A 23211-nucleotide genomic window follows, 5' to 3' on the forward strand; every position below is an offset into this window, starting at 1 on the left:
GGCACAGGCAGGGAGCCCAGCCAACAGCGAGTTGCAGTAATCCAGACGGGAGATGACAAGTGCCTGGATTAGGACCTGCGCCGCTTCCTGCGTGAGGCAGGGTCGTACTCTGCGAATGTTGTAGAGCATGAACCTACAGGAACGGGTCACCGCCTTGATGTTAGTTGAGAACGACAGGGTGTCGTCCAGGATCACGCCAAGGTTCTTAGCACTCTGGGAGGAGGACACAATGGAGTTGTCAACCGTGATGGCGAGATCATGGAACGGGCAGTCCTTCCCCGGGAGGAAGAGCAGCTCCGTCTTGCCGAGGTTCAGCTTGAGGTGGTGATCCGTCATCCACACTGATATGTCTGCCAGACATGCAGAGATGCGATTCACCACCTGGTTATCAGAGGGGGAAAAGGAGAAGATTAATTGTGTGTCGTCTGCATAGCAATGATAGGAGAGACCATGTGAGGATATGACAGAGCCAAGTGACTTGGTGTATAGCGAGAATAGGAGAGGGCCTAGAACAGAGCCCTGGGGGACACCAGTGGTGAGAGCACGTGGTGCGGAGACAGATTCTCGCCACGCCACCTGGTAGGAGCGACCTGTCAGGTAGGACGCAATCCAAGCGTGGACCTTGCCGGAGATGCCCAGCTCGGAGAGGGTGGAGAGGAGGATCTGATGGTTCACAGTATCAAAGGCAGCCGATAGGTCTAGAAGGATGAGAGCAGAGGAGAGAGAGTTAGCTTTAGCAGTGCGGAGCGCCTCCGTGACACAGAGAAGAGCAGTCTCAGTTGAATGACTAGTCTTGAAACCTGACTGATTTGGATCAAGAAGGTCATTCTGAGAGAGATAGCAGGAGAGCTGGCCAAGGACGGCACGTTCAAGAGTTTTGGAGAGAAAAGAAAGAAGGGATACTGGTCTGTAGTTGTTGACATCGGAGGGATCGAGTGTAGGTTTTTTCAGAAGGGGTGCAACTCTCGCTCTCTTGAAGACGGAAGGGACGTAGCCAGCGGTCAAGGATGAGTTGATGAGCGAGGTGAGGTAAGGGAGAAGGTCTCCGGAAATGGTCTGGAGAAGAGAGGAGGGGATAGGGTCAAGCGGGCAGGTTGTTGGGCGGCCGGCCGTCACAAGACGCGAGATTTCATCTGGAGAGAGAGGGGAGAAAGAGGTCAAAGCACAGGGTAGGGCAGTGTGAGCAGAACCAGCGGTGTCGTTTGACTTAGCAAACGAGGATCGGATGTCGTCGACCTTCTTTTCAAAATGGTTGACGAAGTCATCCGCAGAGAGGGAGGAGGGGGGGAGGAGGGGGAGGAGGATTCAGGAGGGAGGAGAAGGTGGCAAAGAGCTTCCTAGGGTTAGAGGCAGATGCTTGGAATTTAGAGTGGTAGAAATTGGCTTTAGCAGCAGAGACAGAAGAGGAGAATGTAGAGAGGAGGGAGTGAAAGGATGCCAGGTCCGCAGGGAGGCGAGTTTTCCTCCATTTCCGCTCGGCTGCCCGGAGCCCTGTTCTGTGAGCTCGCAATGAGTCGTCGAGCCACGGAGCAGGAGGGGAGGACCGAGCCGGCCTGGAGGATAGGGGACATAGAGAGTCAAAGGATGCAGAAAGGGAGGAGAGGAGGGTTGAGGAGGCAGAATCAGGAGATAGGTTGGAGAAGGTTAGAGCAGAGGGAAGAGATGATAGGATGGAAGAGGAGAGAGTAGCGGGGGAGAGAGAGCGAAGGTTGGGACGGCGCGATACCATCCGAGTAGGGGCAGTGTGGGAAGTGTTGGATGAGAGCGAGAGGGAAAAGGATACAAGGTAGTGATCGGAGACTTGGAGGGGAGTTGCAATGAGATTAGTGGAAGAACAGCATCTAGTAAAGATGAGGTCAAGCGTATTGCCTGCCTTGTGAGTAGGGGGGGAAGGTGAGAGGGTGAGGTCAAAAGAGGAGAGGAGTGGAAAGAAGGAGGCAGAGAGGAATGAGTCAAAGGTAGACGTGGGGAGGTTAAAGTCACCCAGAACTGTGAGAGGTGAGCCATCCTCAGGAAAGGAACTTATCAGGGCGTCAAGCTCATTGATGAACTCTCCAAGGGAACCTGGAGGGCGATAGATGATAAGGATGTTAAGCTTGAAAGGGCTGGTAACTGTGACAGCATGGAATTCAAAGGAGGCGATAGACAGATGGGTCAGGGGAGAAAGAGAAAATGTCCACTTGGGAGAGATGAGGATCCCAGTGCCACCACCCCGCTGACCAGAAGCTCTCGGGGTGTGCGAGAACACGTGGGCAGACGAGGAGAGAGCAGTAGGAGTAGCAGTGTTCTCATTGGTAATCCATGTTTCCGTCAGTGCCAAGAAGTCGAGGGACTGGAGGGAAGCATAGGCTGAGATGAACTCTGCCTTGTTGGCCACAGATCGGCAGTTCCAGAGGCTGCCTGAGACCTGGAACTCCACGTGGGTCGTGCGCGCTGGTACCACCAGGTTAGAGTAGCAGCGGCCACGCGGTGTGAAGCGTTTGTATGGTCTGTGCAGAGAGGAGAGAACAGGGATAGACAGACACATAGTTGACAGGCTACAGAAGAGGCTACGCTAATGCAAAGGAGATTGGAATGACAAGTGGACTACACGTCTCGAATGTTCAGAAAGTTAAGCTTACGTTGCAAAAAATCTTATTGATTAAAATGATATAGTACTGCTGGCTGGTGAAATAGGCTAGCTAGCAGTGGCTGCGTTGTTGACTTTGTTTGAAAGTGTAGCTGGCTAGGTAACCTCGACAATTACTCTAGACTACACAATTATCTTGGATACAAAGACGGCTATGTAGCCAGCTAAGATCAAACAAATCAAACTGTTGTACTGTAATGAAATGAAATGTAATACTACTTGTGGAGCGAAGCGGAATGCAACTACTCGCTCCAACCCGGAAGTGCGTATCGTAGAGGGAGAGGCAATAGAAGTGTTGTTTCTTGTATTATTGTCTTTTGTGTCTTTAGAGGACTGCTTCACCTTAATGTCCCCTTTCCCTTTTCTTCTGTCCTTATTTTGTCCCACTTTGTCCCTTCTTTGTCCCTTCTTCTCTTCTGCCAACTAGACACTCCTTGTTAGCTAGCTAGCTTCTTCCAGGAATGTCCCTAGCAACTGCCTAGCAACAGGTAAACAACTTAGCTAGCTAAGAAAACGGTATAATTTTATGAAAAATTGTTACTTTTTCAAAAGCCTTTCTTCTTTGTTAGCTGCTTGTTTGGTCTCCTATTCAGTTTGCAGTTTTCTTTTGATTTTTTTCGATGTACTTTACTCTAAAAAAACATTTAAATTTCAATATTTGTAGGAGCTCATCTTTTCAGCTGCTGCTGCTTAATTTGGAACTCCGGAACACCAAAAAAAAAATCAAACCAGAATAATTAATTTAACCCATATCTCTGTCTTGCAAAATCACGTCACAAAACAGATGTAATTTAATAATATTGGAATCGATATGAACACCTTCAATTGTCTAGCAACAGGGTTTCTTAAGCTATGTTTTGGGACCCAAAGTCGGCCTGAGTATGTGTGAGGTGGGCAGCGAGATATCAGTAAACATTTGTAGTCACATACTATTTTTTCTTTTAATTTCGGTCATTCGAGGACAGTACATTTTTCATTTGGGTCTCGAGCTGAATAAACTCAAGATCCTCTGACATGGATTCTTAAACTATGGTTTGGTACCCAAAGTGGGCATTAGCATGTGATAGGTGGATCGCGAGATATGAGTAAACATTCAGAATCATACACTATTTCTTCATAATTTTGGTCGTTTCGGGGAAACTACATTTCTCATTTGGGTCTCGAGCTTCAAAATGGTAAAAACCTAAGAAACAGCAGATGAATCAGTTAATGTAAGTAATTAACCTACCATGAGATGGGGGACTTTGTCAAATGGAAGAGTTGCTGAGTTTCTTAGCTCACAAAGTAAGTTTCAACTCATTCAAAATACAACCCTTTTGAAATGATAGTGCTGTGCCATGACCCGGATTGAGGACCGGGGTTGCTGGGGCCACAACGCAGAGTACTAACCACTATACGATCATGGCAAGCTACCAGAGATTGATTGTAGAGCCTACTCATGCTCTGACAGAGACGTGTACAAGCTGGCTGAACTCGTTTCATTTAGCGCTCGAAATGAGTAAACTGAAGAAGCAGTTGAACTTTAGACAGTTGGTACATTTATTCAAAAAGTTCCCTTTTTCCGTGAAATTGGAATATCTCAATTGCATCCTCCTCACGTCTTCTCTCCTCTCGACACTCCTAATTCTCTAAACCCATCTTTTGAGAAAAGTAGAGTTCCCTCCACTTAGACCTTTTCCACCAATGTGTTCATTGAATTGTTTGAAAAGGCTCTGCTGAGATTCAAACTCAGGATCTCCTGTTTACTAGACAGGCGCTTTAACCAACTAAGCCACAGCGCCCATAGATTGCATGTCTGTTGCAGGTAATAACACCACCACACGCATTTAAATCAAACTAGTCTCATTCATTTAACCCATATCTCTGTCTTGCAAAAATCACGTCACAAAAAATATGTTATTTAGTAACATTGTAATCGATATGGACACCTTCAATTGTCTAGCAACAGGGTTTCTTAAGCTATGTTTTGTGACCTTTTCCTCCAATGTGTTCAATGAATTGCTTGAAAGGGCTCTGCTGAGATTTGAACTCAGGATCTCCTGTTTACAAGACAGGCGCTTTAACCAACTAAGCCACAGCGCCCATAGATGTAATGTCTGTTGCAGGTAAGAACACCGACACACGTATTTAAATCAAACCAGAATAATTAATTTAACCCATATCTCTGTCTTGCAAAATCACGTCACAAAACAGATGTAATTTAATAATATTGGAATCGATATGAACACCTTCAATTGTCTAGCAACAGGGTTTCTTAAGCTATGTTTTGGGACCCAAAGTCGGCCTGAGTATGTGTGAGGTGGGCAGCGAGATATCAGTAAACATTTGTAGTCACATACTATTTTTTCTTTTAATTTCGGTCATTCGAGGACAGTACATTTTTCATTTGGGTCTCGAGCTGAATAAACTCAAGATCCTCTGACATGGATTCTTAAACTATGGTTTGGTACCCAAAGTGGGCATTAGCATGTGATAGGTGGATCGCGAGATATGAGTAAACATTCAGAATCATACACTATTTCTTCATAATTTTGGTCGTTTCGGGGAAACTACATTTCTCATTTGGGTCTCGAGCTTCAAAATGGTAAAAACCTAAGAAACAGCAGATGAATCAGTTAATGTAAGTAATTAACCTACCATGAGATGGGGGACTTTGTCAAATGGAAGAGTTGCTGAGTTTCTTAGCTCACAAAGTAAGTTTCAACTCATTCAAAATACAACCCTTTTGAAATGATAGTGCTGTGCCATGACCCGGATTGAGGACCGGGGTTGCTGGGGCCACAACGCAGAGTACTAACCACTATACGATCATGGCAAGCTACCAGAGATTGATTGTAGAGCCTACTCATGCTCTGACAGAGACGTGTACAAGCTGGCTGAACTCGTTTCATTTAGCGCTCGAAATGAGTAAACTGAAGAAGCAGTTGAACTTTAGACAGTTGGTACATTTATTCAAAAAGTTCCCTTTTTCCGTGAAATTGGAATATCTCAATTGCATCCTCCTCACGTCTTCTCTCCTCTCGACACTCCTAATTCTCTAAACCCATCTTTTGAGAAAAGTAGAGTTCCCTCCACTTAGACCTTTTCTACCAATGTGTTCATTGAATTGTTTGAAAAGGCTCTGCTGAGATTCAAACTCAGGATCTCCTGTTTACTAGACAGGCGCTTTAACCAACTAAGCCACAGCGCCCATAGATTGCATGTCTGTTGCAGGTAATAACACCACCACACGCATTTAAATCAAACTAGTCTCATTCATTTAACCCATATCTCTGTCTTGCAAAAATCACGTCACAAAAAATATGTTATTTAGTAACATTGGAATCGATATGGACACCTTCAATTGTCTAGCAACAGGGTTTCTTAAGCTATGTTTTGTGACCTTTTCCTCCAATGTGTTCAATGAATTGCTTGAAAAGGCTCTGCTGAGATTTGAACTCAGGATCTCCTGTTTACAAGACAGGCGCTTTAAACAACTAAGCCACAGCGCCCATAGATGTAATGTCTGTTGCAGGTAAGAACACCGACACACGTATTTAAATCAAACCAGAATAATTAATTTAACCCATATCTCTGTCTTGCAAAATCACGTCACAAAACAGATGTAATTTAATAATATTGGAATCGATATGAACACCTTCAATTGTCTAGCAACAGGGTTTCTTAAGCTATGTTTTGGGACCCAAAGTCGGCCTGAGTATGTGTGAGGTGGGCAGCGAGATATCAGTAAACATTTGTAGTCACATACTATTTTTTCTTTTAATTTCGGTCATTCGAGGACAGTACATTTTTCATTTGGGTCTCGAGCTGAATAAACTCAAGATCCTCTGACATGGATTCTTAAACTATGGTTTGGTACCCAAAGTGGGCATTAGCATGTGATAGGTGGATCGCGAGATATGAGTAAACATTCAGAATCATACACTATTTCTTCATAATTTTGGTCGTTTCGGGGAAACTACATTTCTCATTTGGGTCTCGAGCTTCAAAATGGTAAAAACCTAAGAAACAGCAGATGAATCAGTTAATGTAAGTAATTAACCTACCATGAGATGGGGGACTTTGTCAAATGGAAGAGTTGCTGAGTTTCTTAGCTCACAAAGTAAGTTTCAACTCATTCAAAATACAACCCTTTTGAAATGATAGTGCTGTGCCATGACCCGGATTGAGGACCGGGGTTGCTGGGGCCACAACGCAGAGTACTAACCACTATACGATCATGGCAAGCTACCAGAGAGTGATTGTAGAGCCTACTCATGCTCTGACAGAGACGTGTACAAGCTGGCTGAACTCGTTTCATTTAGCGCTCGAAATGAGTAAACTGAAGAAGCAGTTGAACTTTAGACAGTTGGTACATTTATTCAAAAAGTTCCCTTTTTCCATGAAATTGGAATATCTCAATTGCATCCTCCTCACGTCTTCTCTCCTCTCGACACTCCTAATTCTCTAAACCCATCTTTTGAGAAAAGTAGAGTTCCCTCCACTAAGACCTTTTCTACCAATGTGTTCATTGAATTGTTTGAAAAGGCTCTGCTGAGATTCAAACTCAGGATCTCCTGTTTACTAGACAGGCGCTTTAACCAACTAAGCCACAGCGCCCATAGATTGCATGTCTGTTGCAGGTAATAACACCACCACACGCATTTAAATCAAACTAGTCTCATTCATTTAACCCATATCTCTGTCTTGCAAAAATCACGTCCCAAAAAAATGTTATTTAGTAACATTGGAATCGATATGGACACCTTCAATTGTCTAGCAACAGGGTTTCTTAAGCTATGTTTTGTGACCTTTTCCTCCAATGTGTTCAATGAATTGCTTGAAAAGGCTCTGCTGAGATTCGAACTCAGGATCTCCTGTTTACAAGACAGGCGCTTTAACCAACTAAGCCACAGCGCCCATAGATGTAATGTCTGTTGCAGGTAAGAACACCGACACACGTATTTAAATCAAACCAGAATAATTAATTTAACCCATATCTCTGTCTTGCAAAATCACGTCACAAAACAGATGTAATTTAATAATATTGGAATCGATATGAACACCTTCAATTGTCTAGCAACAGGGTTTCTTAAGCTATGTTTTGGGACCCAAAGTCGGCCTGAGTATGTGTGAGGTGGGCAGCGAGATATCAGTAAACATTTGTAGTCACATACTATTTTTTCTTTTAATTTCGGTCATTCGAGGACAGTACATTTTTCATTTGGGTCTCGAGCTGAATAAACTCAAGATCCTCTGACATGGATTCTTAAACTATGGTTTGGTACCCAAAGTGGGCATTAGCATGTGATAGGTGGATCGCGAGATATGAGTAAACATTCAGAATCATACACTATTTCTTCATAATTTTGGTCGTTTCGGGGAAACTACATTTCTCATTTGGGTCTCGAGCTTCAAAATGGTAAAAACCTAAGAAACAGCAGATGAATCAGTTAATGTAAGTAATTAACCTACCATGAGATGGGGGACTTTGTCAAATGGAAGAGTTGCTGAGTTTCTTAGCTCACAAAGTAAGTTTCAACTCATTCAAAATACAACCCTTTTGAAATGATAGTGCTGTGCCATGACCCGGATTGAGGACCGGGGTTGCTGGGGCCACAACGCAGAGTACTAACCACTATACGATCATGGCAAGCTACCAGAGATTGATTGTAGAGCCTACTCATGCTCTGACAGAGACGTGTACAAGCTGGCTGAACTCGTTTCATTTAGCGCTCGAAATGAGTAAACTGAAGAAGCAGTTGAACTTTAGACAGTTGGTACATTTATTCAAAAAGTTCCCTTTTTCCGTGAAATTGGAATATCTCAATTGCATCCTCCTCACGTCTTCTCTCCTCTCGACACTCCTAATTCTCTAAACCCATCTTTTGAGAAAAGTAGAGTTCCCTCCACTTAAGACCTTTTCCTACCAATGTGTTCATTGAATTGTTTGAAAAGGCTCTGCTGAGATTCAAACTCAGGATCTCCTGTTTACTAGACAGGCGCTTTAACCAACTAAGCCACAGCGCCCATAGATTGCATGTCTGTTGCAGGTAATAACACCACCACACGCATTTAAATCAAACTAGTCTCATTCATTTAACCCATATCTCTGTCTTGCAAAAATCACGTCACAAAAAATATGTTATTTAGTAACATTGGAATCGATATGGACACCTTCAATTGTCTAGCAACAGGGTTTCTTAAGCTATGTTTTGTGACCTTTTCCTCCAATGTGTTCAATGAATTGCTTGAAAAGGCTCTGCTGAGATTCGAACTCAGGATCTCCTGTTTACAAGACAGGCGCTTTAAACAACTAAGCCACAGCGCCCATAGATGTAATGTCTGTTGCAGGTAAGAACACCGACACACGTATTTAAATCAAACCAGAATAATTAATTTAACCCATATCTCTGTCTTGCAAAATCACGTCACAAAACAGATGTAATTTAATAATATTGGAATCGATATGAACACCTTCAATTGTCTAGCAACAGGGTTTCTTAAGCTATGTTTTGGGACCCAAAGTCGGCCTGAGTATGTGTGAGGTGGGCAGCGAGATATCAGTAAACATTTGTAGTCACATACTATTTTTTCTTTTAATTTCGGTCATTCGAGGACAGTACATTTTTCATTTGGGTCTCGAGCTGAATAAACTCAAGATCCTCTGACATGGATTCTTAAACTATGGTTTGGTACCCAAAGTGGGCATTAGCATGTGATAGGTGGATCGCGAGATATGAGTAAACATTCAGAATCATACACTATTTCTTCATAATTTTGGTCGTTTCGGGGAAACTACATTTCTCATTTGGGTCTCGAGCTTCAAAATGGTAAAAACCTAAGAAACAGCAGATGAATCAGTTAATGTAAGTAATTAACCTACCATGAGATGGGGGACTTTGTCAAATGGAAGAGTTGCTGAGTTTCTTAGCTCACAAAGTAAGTTTCAACTCATTCAAAATACAACCCTTTTGAAATGATAGTGCTGTGCCATGACCCGGATTGAGGACCGGGGTTGCTGGGGCCACAACGCAGAGTACTAACCACTATACGATCATGGCAAGCTACCAGAGATTGATTGTAGAGCCTACTCATGCTCTGACAGAGACGTGTACAAGCTGGCTGAACTCTTTTCATTTAGCGCTCGAAATGAGTAAACTGAAGAAGCAGTTGAACTTTAGACAGTTGGTACATTTTATTCATTCAAAAAGTTCCCTTTTTCCGTGAAATTGGAATATCTCAATTGCATCCTCCTCACGTCTTCTCTCCTCTCGACACTCCTAATTCTCTAAACCCATCGTTTGAGAAAAGTAGAGTTCCCTCCACTAAGACCTTTTCTACCAATGTGTTCATTGAATTGTTTGAAAAGGCTCTGCTGAGATTCAAACTCAGGATCTCCTGTTTACTAGACAGGCGCTTTAACCAACTAAGCCACAGCGCCCATAGATTGCATGTCTGTTGCAGGTAATAACACCGCCACACGCATTTAAATCAAACTAGTCTCATTCATTTAACCCATATCTCTGTCTTGCAAAAATCACGTCGCAAAAAATATGTTATTTAGTAACATTGGAATCGATATGGACACCTTCAATTGTCTAGCAACAGGGTTTCTTAAGCTATGTTTTGTGACCTTTTCCTCCAATGTGTTCAATGAATTGCTTGAAAAGGCTCTGCTGAGATTCAAACTCAGGATCTCCTGTTTACAAGACAGGCGCTTTAACCAACAAAGCCACAGCGCCCATAGATGTAATGTCTGTTGCAGGTAAGAACACCGACACACGTATTTAAATCAAACCAGAATAATTAATTTAACCCATATCTCTGTCTTGCAAAATCACGTCACAAAACAGATGTAATTTAATAATATTGGAATCGATATGAACACCTTCAATTGTCTAGCAACAGGGTTTCTTAAGCTATGTTTTGGGACCCAAAGTCGGCCTGAGTATGTGTGAGGTGGGCAGCGAGATATCAGTAAACATTTGTAGTCACATACTATTTTTTCTTTTAATTTCGGTCATTCGAGGACAGTACATTTTTCATTTGGGTCTCGAGCTGAATAAACTCAAGATCCTCTGACATGGATTCTTAAACTATGGTTTGGTACCCAAAGTGGGCATTTAGCATGTGATAGGTGGATCGCGAGATATGAGTAAACATTCAGAATCATACACTATTTCTTCATAATTTTGGTCGTTTCGGGGAAACTACATTTCTCATTTGGGTCTCGAGCTTCAAAATGGTAAAAACCTAAGAAACAGCAGATGAATCAGTTAATGTAAGTAATTAACCTACCATGAGATGGGGGACTTTGTCAAATGGAAGAGTTGCTGAGTTTCTTAGCTCACAAAGTAAGTTTCAACTCATTCAAAATACAACCCTTTTGAAATGATAGTGCTGTGCCATGACCCGGATTGAGGACCGGGGTTGCTGGGGCCACAACGCAGAGTACTAACCACTATACGATCATGGCAAGCTACCAGAGATTGATTGTAGAGCCTACTCATGCTCTGACAGAGACGTGTACAAGCTGGCTGAACTCTTTTCATTTAGCGCTCGAAATGAGTAAACTGAAGAAGCAGTTGAACTTTAGACAGTTGGTACATTTATTCAAAAAGTTCCCTTTTTCCGTGAAATTGGAATATCTCAATTGCATCCTCCTCACGTCTTCTCTCCTCTCGACACTCCTAATTCTCTAAACCCATCGTTTGAGAAAAGTAGAGTTCCCTCCACTAAGACCTTTTCTACCAATGTGTTCATTGAATTGTTTGAAAAGGCTCTGCTGAGATTCAAACTCAGGATCTCCTGTTTACTAGACAGGCGCTTTAACCAACTAAGCCACAGCGCCCATAGATTGCATGTCTGTTGCAGGTAATAACACCGCCACACGCATTTAAATCAAACTAGTCTCATTCATTTAACCCATATCTCTGTCTTGCAAAAATCACGTCGCAAAAAATATGTTATTTAGTAACATTGGAATCGATATGGACACCTTCAATTGTCTAGCAACAGGGTTTCTTAAGCTATGTTTTGTGACCTTTTCCTCCAATGTGTTCAATGAATTGCTTGAAAAGGCTCTGCTGAGATTCAAACTCAGGATCTCCTGTTTACAAGACAGGCGCTTTAACCAACTAAAGCCACAGCGCCCATAGATGTAATGTCTGTTGCAGGTAAGAACACCGACACACGTATTTAAATCAAACCAGAATAATTAATTTAACCCATATCTCTGTCTTGCAAAATCACGTCACAAAACAGATGTAATTTAATAATATTGGAATCGATATGAACACCTTCAATTGTCTAGCAACAGGGTTTCTTAAGCTATGTTTTGGGACCCAAAGTCGGCCTGAGTATGTGTGAGGTGGGCAGCGAGATATCAGTAAACATTTGTAGTCACATACTATTTTTTCTTTTAATTTCGGTCATTCGAGGACAGTACATTTTTCATTTGGGTCTCGAGCTGAATAAACTCAAGATCCTCTGACATGGATTCTTAAACTATGGTTTGGTACCCAAAGTGGGCATTAGCATGTGATAGGTGGATCGCGAGATATGAGTAAACATTCAGAATCATACACTATTTCTTCATAATTTTGGTCGTTTCGGGGAAACTACATTTCTCATTTGGGTCTCGAGCTTCAAAATGGTAAAAACCTAAGAAACAGCAGATGAATCAGTTAATGTAAGTAATTAACCTACCATGAGATGGGGGACTTTGTCAAATGGAAGAGTTGCTGAGTTTCTTAGCTCACAAAGTAAGTTTCAACTCATTCAAAATACAACCCTTTTGAAATGATAGTGCTGTGCCATGACCCGGATTGAGGACCGGGGTTGCTGGGGCCACAACGCAGAGTACTAACCACTATACGATCATGGCAAGCTACCAGAGATTGATTGTAGAGCCTACTCATGCTCTGACAGAGACGTGTACAAGCTGGCTGAACTCTTTTCATTTAGCGCTCGAAATGAGTAAACTGAAGAAGCAGTTGAACTTTAGACAGTTGGTACATTTATTCAAAAAGTTCCCTTTTTCCGTGAAATTGGAATATCTCAATTGCATCCTCCTCACGTCTTCTCTCCTCTCGACACTCCTAATTCTCTAAACCCATCTTTTGAGAAAAGTAGAGTTCCCTCCACTTAGACCTTTTCCACCAATGTGTTCATTGAATTGTTTGAAAAGGCTCTGCTGAGATTCAAACTCAGGATCTCCTGTTTACTAGACAGGCGCTTTAACCAACTAAGCCACAGCGCCCATGGATTGCATGTCTGTTGCAGGTAATAACACCACCACACGCATTTAAATCAAACTAGTATCATTCATTTAACCCATATCTCTGTCTTGCAAAAATCACGTCACAAAAAATATGTTATTTAGTAACATTGGAATCGATATGGACACCTTCAATTGTCTAGCAACAGGGTTTCTTAAGCTATGTTTTGTGACCTTTTCCTCCAATGTGTTCAATGAGTTGCTTGAAAAGGCTCTGCTGAGATTCGAACTCAGGATCTCCTGTTTACAAGACAGGCGCTTTAACCAACTAAGCCACAGCGCCCATAGATGTAATGTCTGTTGCAGGTAAGAACACCGACACACGTATTTAAATCAAACCAGAATAATTAATTTAACCCATATCTCTGTCTTGCAAAATCACGTCACAAAACAGATGTAATTTAATAATATTGGAATCGATATGAACACCTTCAATTGTCTAGCAACAGGGTTTCTTAAGCTATGTTTTGGGACCCAAAGTCGGCCTGAGTATGTGTGAGGTGGGCAGCGAGATATCAGTAAACATTTGTAGTCACATACTATTTTTTCTTTTAATTTCGGTCATTCGAGGACAGTACATTTTTCATTTGGGTCTCGAGCTGAATAAACTCAAGATCCTCTGACATGGATTCTTAAACTATGGTTTGGTACCCAAAGTGGGCATTAGCATGTGATAGGTGGATCGCGAGATATGAGTAAACATTCAGAATCATACACTATTTCTTCATAATTTTGGTCGTTTCGGGGAAACTACATTTCTCATTTGGGTCTCGAGCTTCAAAATGGTAAAAACCTAAGAAACAGCAGATGAATCAGTTAATGTAAGTAATTAACCTACCATGAGATGGGGGACTTTGTCAAATGGAAGAGTTGCTGAGTTTCTTAGCTCACAAAGTAAGTTTCAACTCATTCAAAATACAACCCTTTTGAAATGATAGTGCTGTGCCATGACCCGGATTGAGGACCGGGGTTGCTGGGGCCACAACGCAGAGTACTAACCACTATACGATCATGGCAAGCTACCAGAGATTGATTGTAGAGCCTACTCATGCTCTGACAGAGACGTGTACAAGCTGGCTGAACTCTTTTCATTTAGCGCTCGAAATGAGTAAACTGAAGAAGCAGTTGAACTTTAGACAGTTGGTACATTTATTCAAAAAGTTCCCTTTTTCCGTGAAATTGGAATATCTCAATTGCATCCTCCTCACGTCTTCTCTCCTCTCGACACTCCTAATTCTCTAAACCCATCTTTTGAGAAAAGTAGAGTTCCCTCCACTTAGACCTTTTCCACCAATGTGTTCATTGAATTGTTTGAAAAGGCTCTGCTGAGATTCAAACTCAGGATCTCCTGTTTACTAGACAGGCGCTTTAACCAACTAAGCCACAGCGCCCATAGATTGCATGTCTGTTGCAGGTAATAACACCACCACACGCATTTAAATCAAACTAGTCTCATTCATTTAACCCATATCTCTGTCTTGCAAAAATCACGTCACAAAAAATATGTTATTTAGTAACATTGGAATCGATATGGACACCTTCAATTGTCTAGCAACAGGGTTTCTTAAGCTATGTTTTGTGACCTTTTCCTCCAATGTGTTCAATGAATTGCTTGAAAAGGCTCTGCTGAGATTCGAACTCAGGATCTCCTGTTTACAAGACAGGCGCTTTAACCAACTAAGCCACAGCGCCCATAGATGTAATGTCTGTTGCAGGTAAGAACACCGACACACGTATTTAAATCAAACCAGAATAATTAATTTAACCCATATCTCTGTCTTGCAAAATCACGTCACAAAACAGATGTAATTTAATAATATTGGAATCGATATGAACACCTTCAATTGTCTAGCAACAGGGTTTCTTAAGCTATGTTTTGGGACCCAAAGTCGGCCTGAGTATGTGTGAGGTGGGCAGCGAGATATCAGTAAACATTTGTAGTCACATACTATTTTTTCTTTTAATTTCGGTCATTCGAGGACAGTACATTTTTCATTTGGGTCTCGAGCTGAATAAACTCAAGATCCTCTGACATGGATTCTTAAACTATGGTTTGGTACCCAAAGTGGGCATTAGCATGTGATAGGTGGATCGCGAGATATGAGTAAACATTCAGAATCATACACTATTTCTTCATAATTTTGGTCGTTTCGGGGAAACTACATTTCTCATTTGGGTCTCGAGCTTCAAAATGGTAAAAACCTAAGAAACAGCAGATGAATCAGTTAATGTAAGTAATTAACCTACCATGAGATGGGGGACTTTGTCAAATGGAAGAGTTGCTGAGTTTCTTAGCTCACAAAGTAAGTTTCAACTCATTCAAAATACAACCCTTTTGAAATGATAGTGCTGTGCCATGACCCGGATTGAGGACCGGGGTTGCTGGGGCCACAACGCAGAGTACTAACCACTATACGATCATGGCAAGCTACCAGAGATTGATTGTAGAGCCTACTCATGCTCTGACAGAGACGTGTACAAGCTGGCTGAACTCTTTTCATTTAGCGCTCGAAATGAGTAAACTGAAGAAGCAGTTGAACTTTAGACAGTTGGTACATTTATTCAAAAAGTTCCCTTTTTCCGTGAAATTGGAATATCTCAATTGCATCCTCCTCACGTCTTCTCTCCTCTCGACACTCCTAATTCTCTAAACCCATCGTTTGAGAAAAGTAGAGTTCCCTCCACTAAGACCTTTTCTACCAATGTGTTCATTGAATTGTTTGAAAAGGCTCTGCTGAGATTCAAACTCAGGATCTCCTGTTTACTAGACAGGCGCTTTAACCAACTAAGCCACAGCGCCCATAGATTGCATGTCTGTTGCAGGTAATAACACCACCACACGCATTTAAATCAAACTAGTCTCATTCATTTAACCCATATCTCTGTCTTGCAAAAATCACGTCACAAAAAATATGTTATTTAGTAACATTGGAATCGATATGGACACCTTCAATTGTCTAGCAACAGGGTTTCTTAAGCTATGTTTTGTGACCTTTTCCTCCAATGTGTTCAATGAATTGCTTGAAAAGGCTCTGCTGAGATTCGAACTCAGGATCTCCTGTTTACAAGACAGGCGCTTTAAACCAACTAAGCCACAGCGCCCATAGATGTAATGTCTGTTGCAGGTAAGAACACCGACACACGTATTTAAATCAAACCAGAATAATTAATTTAACCCATATCTCTGTCTTGCAAAATCACGTCACAAAACAGATGTAATTTAATAATATTGGAATCGATATGAACACCTTCAATTGTCTAGCAACAGGGTTTCTTAAGCTATGTTTTGGGACCCAAAGTCGGCCTGAGTATGTGTGAGGTGGGCAGCGAGATATCAGTAAACATTTGTAGTCACATACTATTTTTTCTTTTAATTTCGGTCATTCGAGGACAGTACATTTTTCATTTGGGTCTCGAGCTGAATAAACTCAAGATCCTCTGACATGGATTCTTAAACTATGGTTTGGTACCCAAAGTGGGCATTAGCATGTGATAGGTGGATCGCGAGATATGAGTAAACATTCAGAATCATACACTATTTCTTCATAATTTTGGTCGTTTCGGGGAAACTACATTTCTCATTTGGGTCTCGAGCTTCAAAATGGTAAAAACCTAAGAAACAGCAGATGAATCAGTTAATGTAAGTAATTAACCTACCATGAGATGGGGGACTTTGTCAAATGGAAGAGTTGCTGAGTTTCTTAGCTCACAAAGTAAGTTTCAACTCATTCAAAATACAACCCTTTTGAAATGATAGTGCTGTGCCATGACCCGGATTGAGGACCGGGGTTGCTGGGGCCACAACGCAGAGTACTAACCACTATACGATCATGGCAAGCTACCAGAGATTGATTGTAGAGCCTACTCATGCTCTGACAGAGACGTGTACAAGCTGGCTGAACTCTTTTCATTTAGCGCTCGAAATGAGTAAACTGAAGAAGCAGTTGAACTTTAGACAGTTGGTACATTTATTATTCAAAAAGTTCCCTTTTTCCGTGAAATTGGAATATCTCAATTGCATCCTCCTCACGTCTTCTCTCCTCTCGACACTCCTAATTCTCTAAACCCATCGTTTGAGAAAAGTAGAGTTCCCTCCACTAAGACCTTTTCTACCAATGTGTTCATTGAATTGTTTGAAAAGGCTCTGCTGAGATTCAAACTCAGGATCTCCTGTTTACTAGACAGGCGCTTTAACCAACTAAGCCACAGCGCCCATAGATTGCATGTCTGTTGCAGGTAATAACACCACCACACGCATTTAAATCAAACTAGTCTCATTCATTTAACCCATATCTCTGTCTTGCAAAAATCACGTCACAAAAAATATGTTATTTAGTAACATTGGAATCGATATGGACACCTTCAATTGTCTAGCAACAGGGTTTCTTAAGCTATGTTTTGTGACCTTTTCCTCCAATGTGTTCAATGAATTGCTTGAAAAGGCTCTGCTGAGATTCGAACTCAGGATCTCCTGTTTACAAGACAGGCGCTTTAACCAACTAAGCCACAGCGCCCATAGATGTAATGTCTGTTGCAGGTAAGAACACCGACACACGTATTTAAATCAAACCAGAATAATTAATTTAACCCATATCTCTGTCTTGCAAAATCACGTCACAAAACAGATGTAATTTAATAATATTGGAATCGATATGAACACCTTCAATTGTCTAGCAACAGGGTTTCTTAAGCTATGTTTTGGGACCCAAAGTCGGCCTGAGTATGTGTGAGGTGGGCAGCGAGATATCAGTAAACATTTGTAGTCACATACTATTTTTTCTTTTAATTTCGGTCATTCGAGGACAGTACATTTTTCATTTGGGTCTCGAGCTGAATAAACTCAAGATCCTCTGACATGGATTCTTAAACTATGGTTTGGTACCCAAAGTGGGCATTAGCATGTGATAGGTGGATCGCGAGATATGAGTAAACATTCAGAATCATACACTATTTCTTCATAATTTTGGTCGTTTCGGGGAAACTACATTTCTCATTTGGGTCTCGAGCTTCAAAATGGTAAAAACCTAAGAAACAGCAGATGAATCAGTTAATGTAAGTAATTAACCTACCATGAGATGGGGGACTTTGTCAAATGGAAGAGTTGCTGAGTTTCTTAGCTCACAAAGTAAGTTTCAACTCATTCAAAATACAACCCTTTTGAAATGATAGTGCTGTGCCATGACCCGGATTGAGGACCGGGGTTGCTGGGGCCACAACGCAGAGTACTAACCACTATACGATCATGGCAAGCTACCAGAGATTGATTGTAGAGCCTACTCATGCTCTGACAGAGACGTGTACAAGCTGGCTGAACTCTTTTGATTTAGCGCTCGAAATGAGTAAACTGCAGAAGCAGTTGAACTTTAGACAGTTGGTACATTTTAATTCATTCAAAAAGTTCCCTTTTTCCGTGAAATTGGAATATCTCAATTGCATCCTCCTCACGTCTTCTCTCCTCTCGACACTCCTAATTCTCTAAACCCATCGTTTGAGAAAAGTAGAGTTCCCTCCACTAAGACCTTTTCTACCAATGTGTTCATTGAATTGTTTGAAAAGGCTCTGCTGAGATTCGAACTCAGGATCTCCTGTTTACTAGACAGGCGCTTTAACCAACTAAGCCACAGCACCCATAAACGTGATGTCTTTTGCAGATGTGAACACCCAAACCTATTTGATCAAACCAGTCTCATTCATTTAACCCATATCTCTGTCTAGCAAAATCACATCACAAAAGAGGGGTCATTTACTAATATTGGAATCAATACGGACACCTTCAACTGTCTAGCAACAAGGTTTCTTAAGCTATGTTTTGGGACGCAAAGTAGGCCTTAGCATGTGAGTGGCAGTGTTGGCAAATCCTCAGTAAGGAAAGTAGCTGTTGGCTGTCCTAAAAGTAGCTAGAAGTCGCTAAACGACGGCATCACATAATTTGCATAATTGTCCAAGTGGATGTAATTGTGATGGACGCTGTAGGAGAGAGGAATAATGTCATGGGAGAGACAAAAAGTGAGTAAAAAACACCCTAAATATGTTTAGAACTACAAATGAACTTTCTTCTGTCGATTCTTGTTTTTTTTTTCTGAATACTCACTAAATATAGCGACAAAGTCGGCCTGAGTATGTGTGAGGTGATCAGCGAGATATCAGTAAACATTTGTAGTCACATACTATTTTTTCTTTTAATTTCGGTCATTCGAGGACAGTACATTTTTCATTTGGGTCTCGAGCTGAATAAACTCAAGATCCTCTGACATGGATTCTTAAACTATGGTTTGGTACCCAAAGTGGGCATTAGCATGTGATAGGTGGATCGCGAGATATGAGTAAACATTCAGAATCATACACTATTTCTTCATAATTTTGGTCGTTTCGGGGAAACTACATTTCTCATTTGGGTCTCGAGCTTCAAAATGGTAAAAACCTAAGAAACAGCAGATGAATCAGTTAATGTAAGTAATTAACCTACCATGAGATGGGGGACTTTGTCAAATGGAAGAGTTGCTGAGTTTCTTAGCTCACAAAGTAAGTTTCAACTCATTCAAAATACAACCCTTTTGAAATGATAGTGCTGTGCCATGACCCGGATTGAGGACCGGGGTTGCTGGGGCCACAACGCAGAGTACTAACCACTATACGATCATGGCAAGCTACCAGAGATTGATTGTAGAGCCTACTCATGCTCTGACAGAGACGTGTACAAGCTGGCTGAACTCTTTTCATTTAGCGCTCGAAATGAGTAAACTGAAGAAGCAGTTGAACTTTAGACAGTTGGTACATTTTAATTCATTCAAAAAGTTCCCTTTTTCCGTGAAATTGGAATATCTCAATTGCATCCTCCTCACGTCTTCTCTCCTCTCGACACTCCTAATTCTCTAAACCCATCGTTTGAGAAAAGTAGAGTTCCCTCCACTAAGACCTTTTCTACCAACGTGTTCATTGATTGTTTGAAAAGGCTCTGCTGAGATTCAAACTCAGGATCTCCTGTTGACTAGACAGGCACTTTAACCAACTAAGCCACAGCGCCCATAGATTGCATGTCTGTTGCAGGTAATAACACTGCCACACGCATTTAAATCAAACTAGTCTCATTCATTTAACCCATATCTCTGTCTTGCAAAAATCACGTCACAAAAAATATGTTATTTAGTAACATTGGAATCGATATGGACACCTTCAATTGTCTAGCAACAGGGTTTCTTAAGCTATGTTTTGTGAGCTTTTCCTCCAATGTGTTCAATGAATTGCTTGAAAAGGCTCTGCTGAGATTCAAACTCAGGATCTCCTGTTTACAAGACAGGCGCTTTAACCAACTAAGCCACAGCGCCCATACATGTAATGTCTGTTGCAGGTAAGAACAACGACACACGTATTTAAATCAAACCAGAATAATTAATTTAACCTGTTTGGGCTGCAGGGGCAGTATTGAGTAGCCGGATAAAAGGTGCCCATTTCAAACGGCCTCGTACTCAATTCTTGCTCGTACAATATGCATATTATTATTACTATTGGATAGAAAACACTCTCTAGTTTCTAAAACCGTTTGAATTATATCTGTGAATAAAACATATAAAACTAATAAAACTCCTTTTGCAGCAAACTTCCTGACAGGAAGTGGAAAATCTGAAATCGATGCACTGTTCTAGGGCCTGCCTATTAAAGTCCTTGATATTTATTAGTTTAGATGCACTTCATACGTCTTCCACTAGATGTCGACAGGCAGTGAGAGAAGAAATGGAGTGTGTAACTTGATCTGGGGTCGCATAATAGCTTTCGGCATGACGTGTCACCAGTTTCCTGTTTTCTGGAGAGCGCGTGAAGGGACCTGGATTTGCCTTCTGATAAGCTGTCGTTATGGACGACTAATATCTCCGGCTTTGATTTTATTTGATACATGTGACAATATCATCGTAAAGTATGTGTCACGGTTTTCTAAAGTCGAACACAGAAGCAGACCAGGACAAGGAGAGTAAGACGAAGGTGAGTATTTATTTACAAGTTTAAATGTGGTGATAGAAAAATCCAAGTGGCGGAGAGGCAGCGGAGGTGAGTTGATGGGATTGAATAGGCAGATCCAAGGAAGTAACTGAAGTCACCGACGACCAGGTAGGGATGGGATGAGTGTTCCGGGTGAATGACTGTAGACAGAAAAAACGGAGGTGAGTTTAAGGCAAGCAAGACGTACAAAACAACAAAACAAACTCTATCAAACTGGAGGCTGATACGCTGGCACAACATACTGTTCATGGCTAACGATCCGGCAGGGAATGGATGTCAGGTCAGCGCTTATGAAGTGGAGGGGTGATGATCAGGACCAGGTGTGCAGATAGCTGATGTGATACAGGTGCGGGTACTCAGAGATCCTCCAACTAGCTACGTCGCCCGGCAACCAGACAGGGTGCGTTCCAGGACACCGGAAAAAACACTCCAGGACAGAACACAGGCAAAAACAGACTCAGGAAGCGGGATTCGTGACAGTACCCCCCCTCCGACGAACGCCACCGGGCGTACTACCCGGAGCGCCAGGGTGAAGGCGGTAGAAGTCACGAAGCAGGTCAGCATCAAGGATCTGACGCCGAGGAATCCAACTCCTCTCCTCTGGACCATATCCTTCCCAATCCACGAGATACTGGAACCCTCGACCCCGCCGTCTGGAGTCCATGATGCGGCGCACCGTGTAGGCAGGACCACCTCCGATCATCCGAGGGGGAGGAGGACGAGGAGGAGGGGGCAACAGAGGACTGAGGAGAACCGGCTTGAGGCAGGAGACATGAAAGGTGGGGTGTACTCTAAGCGTTGCAGGCAACTTGAGTCGAACCACAACAGGATTAATGATTCTCTCCACCACAAACGGACCAATGAACTTCTGTGACAGTTTCTTCGACTCAGTCCGTAGAGGAAGATCCCGTGTAGCCAACCAAACCTTATCTCCGACGGTATAAGCGGGAGCAGGAATACGGCGACGATTCGCCTGGATCTGATACCGGTCCGAAACTCTAAGGAGGACCTTCCTGGCCCGATGCCAGGTCCGGTGGCAACGACGAATGTGGGCCTGGACAGAGGGAACCGAGAGATCCCTCTCCTGAGAAGGAAACAAGGGAGGTTGGTAACCATACAGGCACTGGAAGGGAGACATCCCAGTTGCAGATGAAGGGAGAGTATTATGGGCATACTCGACCCAGGGTAACTGAGAGGACCAAGAGGTGGGATCAGAGGAGACAAGACAGCGCAGCGTGGACTCCATCTTCTGGTTGGCTCTCTCCGCCTGACCATTAGATTGGGGGTGAAAACCAGATGTGAGACTGACTGTAGCTCCAATGGCCAAACAGAAGGATCTCCAGACAGCAGAGGTAAACTGAGGACCACGGTCAGAAACAATGTCACTGGGCAATCCGTGGACCCTGAAAACCTCCCTAACAAGGATCTCGGACGTCTCAGTGGCAGATGGAAGCTTGGAGATGGGGACAAAGTGAGCGAACTTGCTGAATCTGTCCACAATGGTCAGAATGACCGTGTTCCCAACAGAAGAGGGCAACCCCGTGACAAAGTCCAGGGCCAGATGCGACCAAGGTCGCCGGGGAATAGGTAGGGGGTGAAGAAGCCCAGAGCTGGGCCGATTGGTACTCTTATTCTGCGCACAAACAGGACAAGCGGCAACAAACCTCCGGGTATCCTCTCCCATGGCAGGCCACCAAAATCTTCTGCGCAGTAGCGCCATAGTCCGGGCAACGCCAGGGTGACAAGCTATCTTGCTGGCGTGGGACCACTGAAGGACATCAGAACGGACCGACTCAGGCACGAACAACCGACCGGGTGGACCGTTACCGGGGCCGGGCTGCGTCCGAAGGGCCGCCATCACATCCTCCTCAATCTTCCATGTAACGGCTCCCACGACAAGGTTCTGGGGAATAATCGTCTCAGTCTTGGCCCCACTCTCCTCCGTCTTGGAGAACATCCGGGACAAGGCGTCCGCCTTGCCGTTCTTCGACCCAGGTCGGAACGTCAGGGAAAAATTAAAACGTCCAAAAAACAAAGCCCACCTGGCCTGACGGGAGTTGAGACGTTTAGCCGATTGCACGTAAGCCAGATTCTTGTGGTTAGTCCAGACCACAAACGGTTGCTCCGCTCCCTCCAACCAGTGACGCCACTCCTCCAAGGCAAGTTTCACAGCGAGAAGCTCCCGGTTACCCACATCGTAGTTTCTCTCAGCTGGTGAAAGACGACAAGAGTAGAAGGCGCAGGGATGGAGTTTACCGTCAGTGGAGCTACGCTGGGACAGGATGGCGCCCACCCCCACATCAGATGTGTCCACCTCAACAACAAA

At 42.9% G+C, this 23211-nt stretch overlaps 23 non-coding genes across 23 annotated transcripts; all 23 read right to left on the reverse strand.

Annotated features, from left to right (window-relative positions):
* Window positions 1-4336: 4336 nt before the first annotated feature.
* On the reverse strand, window positions 4337-4410 carry trnat-agu. Its single transcript has one exon. It is a non-coding gene; the product is annotated as a tRNA-Thr (tRNA).
* A 227-nt stretch (window positions 4411-4637) lies between these two features.
* On the reverse strand, window positions 4638-4711 carry trnat-ugu. Its single transcript has one exon. It is a non-coding gene; the product is annotated as a tRNA-Thr (tRNA).
* Window positions 4712-5745: 1034 nt separating this feature from the next.
* On the reverse strand, window positions 5746-5819 carry trnat-agu. The gene has a single exon. It is a non-coding gene; the product is annotated as a tRNA-Thr (tRNA).
* Window positions 5820-6046: 227 nt separating this feature from the next.
* trnat-ugu lies at window positions 6047-6120 on the reverse strand. Its single transcript has one exon. It is a non-coding gene; the product is annotated as a tRNA-Thr (tRNA).
* Window positions 6121-7154: 1034 nt separating this feature from the next.
* trnat-agu lies at window positions 7155-7228 on the reverse strand. The gene has a single exon. It is a non-coding gene; the product is annotated as a tRNA-Thr (tRNA).
* Window positions 7229-7454: 226 nt separating this feature from the next.
* On the reverse strand, window positions 7455-7528 carry trnat-ugu. Its single transcript has one exon. It is a non-coding gene; the product is annotated as a tRNA-Thr (tRNA).
* Window positions 7529-8564: 1036 nt separating this feature from the next.
* On the reverse strand, window positions 8565-8638 carry trnat-agu. The gene has a single exon. It is a non-coding gene; the product is annotated as a tRNA-Thr (tRNA).
* Window positions 8639-8865: 227 nt separating this feature from the next.
* On the reverse strand, window positions 8866-8939 carry trnat-ugu. Its single transcript has one exon. It is a non-coding gene; the product is annotated as a tRNA-Thr (tRNA).
* A 1039-nt stretch (window positions 8940-9978) lies between these two features.
* Window positions 9979-10052, reverse strand: trnat-agu. The gene has a single exon. It is a non-coding gene; the product is annotated as a tRNA-Thr (tRNA).
* Window positions 10053-10279: 227 nt separating this feature from the next.
* Window positions 10280-10353, reverse strand: trnat-ugu. Its single transcript has one exon. It is a non-coding gene; the product is annotated as a tRNA-Thr (tRNA).
* A 1035-nt stretch (window positions 10354-11388) lies between these two features.
* On the reverse strand, window positions 11389-11462 carry trnat-agu. The gene has a single exon. It is a non-coding gene; the product is annotated as a tRNA-Thr (tRNA).
* Window positions 11463-11689: 227 nt separating this feature from the next.
* Window positions 11690-11764, reverse strand: trnat-ugu. The gene has a single exon. It is a non-coding gene; the product is annotated as a tRNA-Thr (tRNA).
* Window positions 11765-12798: 1034 nt separating this feature from the next.
* trnat-agu lies at window positions 12799-12872 on the reverse strand. The gene has a single exon. It is a non-coding gene; the product is annotated as a tRNA-Thr (tRNA).
* A 227-nt stretch (window positions 12873-13099) lies between these two features.
* On the reverse strand, window positions 13100-13173 carry trnat-ugu. Its single transcript has one exon. It is a non-coding gene; the product is annotated as a tRNA-Thr (tRNA).
* A 1034-nt stretch (window positions 13174-14207) lies between these two features.
* On the reverse strand, window positions 14208-14281 carry trnat-agu. Its single transcript has one exon. It is a non-coding gene; the product is annotated as a tRNA-Thr (tRNA).
* A 227-nt stretch (window positions 14282-14508) lies between these two features.
* On the reverse strand, window positions 14509-14582 carry trnat-ugu. The gene has a single exon. It is a non-coding gene; the product is annotated as a tRNA-Thr (tRNA).
* A 1034-nt stretch (window positions 14583-15616) lies between these two features.
* Window positions 15617-15690, reverse strand: trnat-agu. The gene has a single exon. It is a non-coding gene; the product is annotated as a tRNA-Thr (tRNA).
* A 227-nt stretch (window positions 15691-15917) lies between these two features.
* On the reverse strand, window positions 15918-15992 carry trnat-ugu. The gene has a single exon. It is a non-coding gene; the product is annotated as a tRNA-Thr (tRNA).
* A 1037-nt stretch (window positions 15993-17029) lies between these two features.
* trnat-agu lies at window positions 17030-17103 on the reverse strand. Its single transcript has one exon. It is a non-coding gene; the product is annotated as a tRNA-Thr (tRNA).
* A 227-nt stretch (window positions 17104-17330) lies between these two features.
* Window positions 17331-17404, reverse strand: trnat-ugu. Its single transcript has one exon. It is a non-coding gene; the product is annotated as a tRNA-Thr (tRNA).
* A 1040-nt stretch (window positions 17405-18444) lies between these two features.
* trnat-agu lies at window positions 18445-18518 on the reverse strand. The gene has a single exon. It is a non-coding gene; the product is annotated as a tRNA-Thr (tRNA).
* Window positions 18519-19840: 1322 nt separating this feature from the next.
* On the reverse strand, window positions 19841-19914 carry trnat-agu. Its single transcript has one exon. It is a non-coding gene; the product is annotated as a tRNA-Thr (tRNA).
* A 227-nt stretch (window positions 19915-20141) lies between these two features.
* trnat-ugu lies at window positions 20142-20215 on the reverse strand. The gene has a single exon. It is a non-coding gene; the product is annotated as a tRNA-Thr (tRNA).
* Between the last annotated feature and the right edge of the window lie 2996 nt (window positions 20216-23211).

This window comes from Salvelinus namaycush, chromosome 16, assembly GCF_016432855.1.
Source record: "Salvelinus namaycush isolate Seneca chromosome 16, SaNama_1.0, whole genome shotgun sequence".
Taxonomy (NCBI): Eukaryota; Metazoa; Chordata; class Actinopteri; order Salmoniformes; family Salmonidae; genus Salvelinus; species Salvelinus namaycush.